Source organism: Lathyrus oleraceus, chromosome 7 (genome assembly GCF_024323335.1).
Source record: "Lathyrus oleraceus cultivar Zhongwan6 chromosome 7, CAAS_Psat_ZW6_1.0, whole genome shotgun sequence".
Classification (NCBI taxonomy): domain Eukaryota; kingdom Viridiplantae; phylum Streptophyta; class Magnoliopsida; order Fabales; family Fabaceae; genus Lathyrus; species Lathyrus oleraceus.
This window is the reverse complement of record NC_066585.1, coordinates 453,148,640-453,157,367: the sequence shown is the minus strand read 5'-3', so window position 1 is coordinate 453,157,367 and position 8,728 is coordinate 453,148,640.

Below are 8,728 nucleotides of genomic sequence, written 5' to 3'. Positions count from 1 at the left end.
AAAGTCAACTGGTCAAAACTGGGGTTCCCTAGACCCTATCACCTACAATTTTTGTCATATTGTAACACCTCAAAATTTGCCCTCCTCTCTTGGGACTAGCTTAACATATTGCATATCATTTTTTTTAGGTCATTAGGCATAGCATATTGCATATCATGTGGTTACATTATGCAAGTCATCCTCATAGGTCTTGATCAGGAGATGAAGAGGTCATGATGCAAGCTAGGCTTTCATTCATTGCGTGGACTGATCATTAACCATCTGAAGGTTGGTGTGTCAAATTAGGGTTTTGATTCTCAAGGAGATTGATCTTCATCTTGGTTGAAAGGATACATCATCATCATCATGGTTTTGTTATCATCCAGAAGATTCAAGAGATTGATCAGGTACCTTGAGATTAGGGTTTTGACCACTGGTCAACCCTAATCAGTTGCATTGGGCCAATCAGGGCATGGCATGGAGATGGGGTCTACACTGGATATGGGGATCTTCACATGATTACATTGAGCTTATGGAGGCTAGGGTTTCATCATTGAGCCATTTCATCAGAGGATTGAGGCTCAACTTGATCAGTGCATTGCCAAATTCATCTATCAGTTGAAAATGTCAACTGTGGTCAATTGTGCTTGATTTTATGGATTTGGAGGGGGGAGAGAGTTGGATACACTTCATTCATGTTGAAACAAGTTTCATTTGACATTTCAAACATTAAGAATGAAGAAAATAAAGGCAGGAGAAAAGTTGCCAAAAATAGAAAGTGACTTGTAATGAAAGTTTCCAAAAATGGAAAGTTTTTCACCACAAAATTACATGTCCAAAAAAGCTTCAAATGGATTTTTGTTCAACATGAAAGTTGTAGATCTTGCTCTCACCTTTCCAAAAAGTCCAAGAACTTGAATTTCTCATGTATGGTTGGCAAGATATGATCCAATCATTTTCCAAAAATGCCTATAATCAAAGGGGCATAACTTTCACATGGAATGGCCAATTTGGGTGATCTTTTTGTGAGCAAACCCCATTTCACATGTACTTTCATGTTGCATAATCAAAATTCATCAAAAATGGTCAAGGCAAAAAGTCAAATTTCAAGTGGACTTTGTAGCATTTTTGGTGTGAGATAGTGAATTTGAGCATTACTTGGATTTTTCACACAAGACCAATTCCAACACACTCCAAATGCCAAATATGACTTGTGTGAGCTGTCATTTGCTGTCATAGTGCATAATTTGGAAAGGTCATTTTGGACATCTCACTTAAAATCACATTTTCACTAATCATTTGATTTTTGCTAATTTGGATTAAGGAAATGGATTAAGGAGTGAGTATAAGTTGCTAATCATAACAGAATCATAATCACAATTGCACATTCCAAGAATTGTAACTGTTTTTCCCTCCAATTCTCTCAAATTCTCAAAAACTTCATCAATCATTTTTCAACATTTCTTCACCAAATCTTCATCAATTTGCATCATTCTTCTTGGATCCATGCTCTAGAAGTGATTGTGAGGAACTGTTTCATTGAATTCGTGGCCAAAACTTCAAGAATCGTGACTGTCCTAAGCTTGCTCATCCATGGAGTTTTGATAATTCTCGCATCTGGAGTGTGCTGGAGCTGAGTTAATCATTTCAACCAATTGCTACAGCTTGGAACTGCTTCTGTTTTGGTGATTGGAACCTTGAAGCTTGCAAATCAACATCTGCCATTTCCACAAGGTGCATTTTCGAAAATCTCCATTGCTCAAATCATGATATGCGTTTTGTAGATCTTTCATTGTAGATTAACATGATGCTTGTAGTTTTTAATTTGATTGAGTATTGGATGAGAAATCTGAGTTTGAATGTTTGGATGTGATTCTTTTTTCACTCGATCCCGTCGCTATGCTTAGAGTTAGGTTAAATCAATGCCATATCCTTAATCCTTGTTGGAAGACGGTCACGATGATGTGTGGTTTATAGCGTTTGGTTGAGTTTTGTTCTTGGCCAATTTCTGGAGATTCATGAGTGTTCTTGCTCAAGAACACGCTGAAGTGTGTGTTTGATTCGAATTTTCCATGGCTTGATTTGAATTCATGTTACCCGCGCCTTTGGACCAATGAGCGCTTGCCAACACATTAATGCCAACGACCGCGTTTTGGTCTGTGGCTCAGGAATTACGCTTTTGCCATTTTCCTTTTAATTCATTTCATTTTTCTTTCATTTCAATTCCATATTTGATGCTTGAACTTAGAAAATTCATAGATTCTTCATTATTTGTCCAAAATTTGTGAGGTTTTTTTCACCATGCTCCTTGTGATGTGTAGAATTTAGTGATGATTTTTATTATTTTTGTGCACATGTGGAAAATTAAAATGCTTAGGGATTGATTCAATGTGTTCATTTTGTACATGCCATGCCATATCTTTCATAAAATGATGATGCTTTCAAAGAAATGGATGAAATGTTTTGTGCATATTCTGGACACTTTGATGGTGATTTTGATGTAGAGTTTGTGATTTTTTGATCCCTGGTTGATGAGATATGAATTTTTGAATAGAGGTGTGACAATTTGTGTCACACCAAGCATGTTGAGCTTCATGATTTTATTTTCCTTGCCTAGGAACCTTGAGTTGAGCCAAAATTTTGCATGAATGATCATATGTATGTTGAGATAGCATGTGAATTTCTCTGGAATTTTTGATGGCATTTCCTAATTGATTGGAATTTTTCCCTCTGTTTGCTCATTTTGTGACATTTTGTGACACATGATTGTATTTTGCTTGTGAAATTCTGATCATTAATTGGATGAGTGTGAAATTTGGTATGAGCATTGTAGACACATTATAGGTCATTGTGGTTTTGACCCCATTCATTTATCATGTATTGTCACTGATTTATGATTTTTGGAAGTTGATGTTTGTTTGGATACCATGTGTTGGCTTGCTTGATCTTGTCTGAACTTTATGAATTTAATTTCCATACTTCCATTGATCCAAATGAGCTGAAAATTGATATGCTACTCATTGAATGTGTCCTGTTTAGGTTGGAATTTTTGTGGAATTTATTGATTTGTTTTGATATTGATTTGATTGAGATCTTTCTGTTTGGTCATTTGCAGTTGCAAATTGCATGTTGGATGCTATTTTGTGCATAAAATGATAATGGTGATTGAGATGAGCATGGGACCAATTGCATTTGCTTCTAAATTGTTTGAATGTGATTTTGGATAATTTTCACTTGCTGTTTTGATTTTTTCATCCCCTTTGGACCCTAGGCTTGGCCTAGTGGTCTTGTTTCTCATGGTTGGTTTGGATTTTCAGGTTGAGATGCAAATGCCTTAAGGAGAAAAGTGCAAGTTGATTAAATTGAGTTTGTTTGATGTTGTAAACTAACTTGTTTTGTGTTGTAGGGTTTGATGCTTGAGTTTGAGCTCATGGCTTGCACTTATGTGCATTAACTTGTGTTGACTGTACAAATTGACTGTTTGACTTTTGCTGTTTACTGTTGGTTTGTCTGAGTACTGATGATACTTGATTGATTTCAGGTACATTTAGTCGCTTTAGTTCTTTAAGAACTCGCTGTGCTGCTGCTTGGTTGTGTAAACCAGTTGAGGTAGACTCTCTTGTCTCCATGTAGTCTGGAAGACCTGGCCTGTTACTTGGCCAGGCAACTGTCTGAAGTCCTCCTTAAGAGGCGATGTTTGTGATTGTTTACTTTTGTGCCAAGCAGGTAAAGACCTCTATGAGGCAATTGGCGGAACCCAAGGGATATGCAATCTATCCCCCGCTATTCTGTTGAGTCGTCCCTCTGCTCACACCACTGTGTTGATGCATTGGGACATTAACCCCAGATCTTGTGCTGTTGCACAGTCGAGTCAGAGTCTTGAGCGTAGAAGGGTCCCTCCATTCTGGACCCACGCTCCTTTGTCTGAAGCTCTCCCTGGCCAGGGATAAGAGCTGTGAAGTCTAATCTTCACTCACCTTTCATCTGCTTCACCCTGACTCTCAATGTCAGGGTTAAGAGCGAACACTACCCTGTACAGATGACTTGCCTCGGCAGTCGAACCCTTTGTTTGAGCCCACTTGACTGGATGTAGTGTGTGTTATGTGAAATGTTTGTTTTATTTTGATTGATGCTTGCATGCTTGTTTTTCCTGGTTAGGATTAGCTTGCTGTTGTGCAAGTAGATAGAAACCACAACATAGGGCAATGATGCATGATAACACTAGGCTCGAGTACAGCTCCCTAGTAGTGTGTCTCCCCTTGGTTTCTGGCTAGAATTTCTTTCCCGTTCAGGGGAACTACGTCGCCCTGATCCTCATACCAGATGAGGTACGTAGGCAGGAGACCGTGCGAGGTCTCTCCGGGCATTTTTTTTCTTTTTTGTGTGCGTTTGCTTGTTGTTTGTTTCTTCTTGTGTGTCAGGATATGGATGTAAGCCCAACGATTGGCTGTCCGTATCCTGATTGTGTTTGTTTGGTTCGGAAGCCGATGTAAGTCCAGCGATTGGCGTTCGGGTTCCAGGTTTGCCTGTGTTTGTGTGTGTCTTGTTTGGCGTGCGTGAGCCGAACTACGGCAGCTCTGATTCTCATTCCAGACGAGATACGTAGGCATAGGATGCGATATCCTAGCGAGCCCTCTCCTCCTTTACCCACCTGTGTCGTCTTCGGTGTGTGTGTGTGATGTTTGTTTTAGCAACCTTTTCTTTCTTTTAGAGCGTGGATCCCGTCGAGTACGACAGACGTGAGGGGTGCTAATACCTTCCCCTTGCGTAACCGACTCCCTTACCCTTTCTCTTTGGTCGCGAGACCATGCTTTTTCCAGGTTTACTCTGAGCGTTTCCTTTCCCTCTTTGGGATAAATAACGCACAGTGGCGGCTCTGTGTTGTTTTTGTTTCAGCCCGCCGGTTATTTTTCGCGGATGCGACAGCTGGCGACTCTGCTGGGGACTCTTGATTGGGTGTTGACCTGTGCTGGTCCATCTTCCCTAAGCGAGTCTCTCCTAGCGTTCTAGGATAGTTTAGGTTGCTTGTGCCGCTTTATTTATTGCATTTATTATTCTGACCATGTTTATTTGCATAAATACTTGCATGCATCATACTGTCATGTTGCCGTCCTCTGTGCAGGTGGTTCCTTTGTGTTGGGGTGGGTGTTCTGAGTGGGGCTAAAACCCAGGCCCGAGTATACACCTAGGATTAGTGTGGTCTCATGTTGCTGAAGGAGAATGGCCATCCAAGGCGCAGCGGAATATAAAAATTTCTCCTTTAATGATCCTTACGAATGAGCATGATCAGTGATAGAATCGTTACCTCTTGTGGAGATTCAAACCTTTGGTGCAGATCTCTGACAATGATCAACCTTTGATACAGATCCACGGGGCGATCACGAACGTTGAACGATGACAACGTCTCTACTCAGTCCACACGAACAGATTCCTTCAATCGCAGTGCTAGCTGTTTGTGAGTGAAGGCTTTGAGTGAGAGAGAGAGAGATACGAAATTCCAACTCTTCAGTTGTGTTGTCTGGAGTGTGAATGCTTCTACCCAAGGGGTTCTATTTATAGAACCACTTGTGTGGGCTTCAAGCCAAAAGGCCCACTTAAGTGCATTTTGGCCCATATCTCAGAATATGCCAAAATCACTTAAGTATTTGGTACTTTACCATATTTCGTATTCTTCTTAAGTACACCGTACCTTACGATGTTCCTTAATTATTCTATCTCTCATCAATCCGTCCTTTGTGTGTGACCCTATAGGTTTTCGCGGCGTTGGCAATTATATTAAATCATGCATTTAACATAATAAACAGTGAGCGGTATCTAGCAACACATCACTGCTACCCAAGTCACGAAAATGTCATGTGATCTGACAAAACCTCCTGTGATAATAATTATGTGTATAATTACCCCTTTGCCCTTATGTCTATATTGAACACAAGGTATAGACCATGTCACCCTTGTCCAGTTCAATATTGGGCCCATAGACATTTATCCTGTTAAGCAGGATTGGCAAATTCCATCTAGGACACTCATGTCCCTCAGCATGCTTCGTGGAGTACCTATCAACTGCCTTTATGGTTATCCAGTTACGGACAACGTTGGATCAGCAATAAAGCACTCGACTCTACATCTAGGATCCATAGTGGTTTCAGGTCGAAGAGTGGTATACACTATTATCACCATGAGAATAACTTATGACACTTTGCATAACTTTCTATATAGTATTCTCATAGCGGGTCAATCCAGTATGAATATTACTCTTAATATTCATACCTATGTTTAAGACTTGATAACTCTTTATCCATGATCCATGAGACGTGATCATCAGTCTACAAACATAATAGTCTCCATGCTTTAATGTTATCCCACTTCACATTTAAAGCTCGACTACGGATACTTTAAGAATAGTGTCCTTATGTTTAATGTGTTCTCATGATTAAGTCACACTTAATACATTAAACGGACTATCTATTCTAGGGACTTTATTAATCAACCATAATAAAGAAAATGCCTTTTATTATTAATAAATAATTCGATACAAGTACCAAAAGTATTGGCCTCTAGGGCTTACACCAACAATCTCCCACTAGCACTAGAGCCAATCAGACATACCCCGTATGCCCATTGATCTAGTATGGCCATCATGCTTCTGCTGCGCAAGAGGCTTTCTCAGTGGGTTAGCAACATTGTCAAGTGTAGGTACTTTACATATTTTCACACAACGCCTAAGTATGTGTTTGGATCGTTGGTGAGATCTAGGCTCCTTAGTTTGTGCGATAACACCATTGTTATCATAATAGAGACCAATGGGATCCACAATGCTAGGGACTATGCCAAGTTTATTGATCCAAACAGCTTCCTTTGCTGCACTCAAGGCAGCAATATACTCGGCCTTAGTTGTAGAATCAGCAACTGCATCTTGCGTTGAACTTTTCAAGCTCACAATGCCACCATTTAAGCAAAACACATAACCAGATTGGATTCATATTAAAGCGTCTCAGCACTTTGTCTATGTACTCTGACTTAGGCCAAGCATTTCATAATCTGTCTCTATAGATTCTGATAGGCTGCTTCACCCAGGTCCTTCATAGAAAAGCATTTCCCCAACCAAGACTTTACTTGTTGCAGGGTAGGGATATCGATTCCAATGAGTAATATGTCATCTACATATAATACCAGGAATACGATCATGCTCCCACTAACCTTCTTGTAGACACAAGGCTCATCTTCCTTCTTGATGAATCCATATTGTTTTACCGTTTCATCAAAATGAAGATTCCAGCTTCTGGAAGCTTGCTTCAATCCATAGATTGATCTTTGTAGCTTACATATCTTATGGGCTTCTTCTGGTATGTCAAATCCTTCAGGCTGTGTCATGTACACATCCTCAAGAAGATTCCCATTAAGGAAAGCAGTTTTGACATCCATTTGCCATATTTCATAATCATGATATGCAGCGATAGCAAGTAAAATTCGAATAGATTTAAGCATTGCAACTGGTGAAAAGGTTTCATCATAGTCAACACCATGAATTTGTTTATATCCTTTTGCAACCAGTCTTGCCTTATAGGTATGTACCTTACCATCCATGTCAGTCTTCCTTTTTGAAGACCCACTTGCATCCTATAGGATTAACTCCTACAGGAGGCTCTACCAAGTTCCAAACTTGGTTCGTGTACATGGAATCTATTTCGGATTTCATGGCCTCTAGCCACTTCTCAGACTCGGGACCAGTTATGGCCTCTTGGTAGGTCACAGGCTCATCTTGATCCATGAGTAATACATCACCTTGATCTGTTATGAGATATCCATATCTTTCAGGTAGGTGACGTATCCTGCTTGACCTACGCTGGTCTTGTTCTACTTGAGCAGGTTGTTCTTCCACAACTACTTGTGTTTCCTACTCTAATTCCTCCATAGGTGTATCAATGCTTTGCGATTCTTGAATTTCTTCAAGCTCTACTTTCCTCCCACTGGTTCCTTTGGAATTAAAATCCTTTTATAGGAAAACTCCAGTTCGAGCGACAAACACTTTGCCCTCTGAAGGATTGTAGAAGTAATATCCTCTTGTTTCTTTAGGATACCCCCACAAATAAGCATTGGTCAGATTTGGACTTAAGCTTAGTTGAAATTTGTCGTTTCACATAAACTTCGCAACCCCAAATCTTCATGTAAGACATATGTGGTCTCTTACCACTCCATATCTCATATGGTGTTTTATCAACCTTTTTGGATGGAACACGGTTAAGTGTGTAAGCTGCTGTCAATAGCGCATGTCCCCAAAAGGAGTTTGGAAGATCGGCGTGACTCATCATGGATCGGACCATGTCCAACAGGGTTCGATTTCTTCTCTCAGATACACCATTCCATTGGGGTGTTCCAGGAGGAGTAAGTTGGGATAGTATCCCACACACTTTTAGATGGTCATCAAACTCTAGGCTTAAATACTCACCACCTCGATCTGATCGAAGAGTTTTAATATTCTTACCTAGTTGGTTTTGTACTTCATTCTTGAATTCCTTGAACTTTTCAAAGGACTCTGATTTGTGTTTCATTAAATACACATAACCATATCTACTGAAATCATCAGTAAATGTGATGAAGTATTGAAAACCTCCTCTGGCTGGTAAGTTCAGTGGTCCGCATACATCAGTATGTATGAGGGCCAAAAGATCATTAGCCCTTTCACCTTTTCCTGTGAATGGGGACTTTGTCATCTTTCCAATTAAACAAGATCTGCATGTCTCATATGATT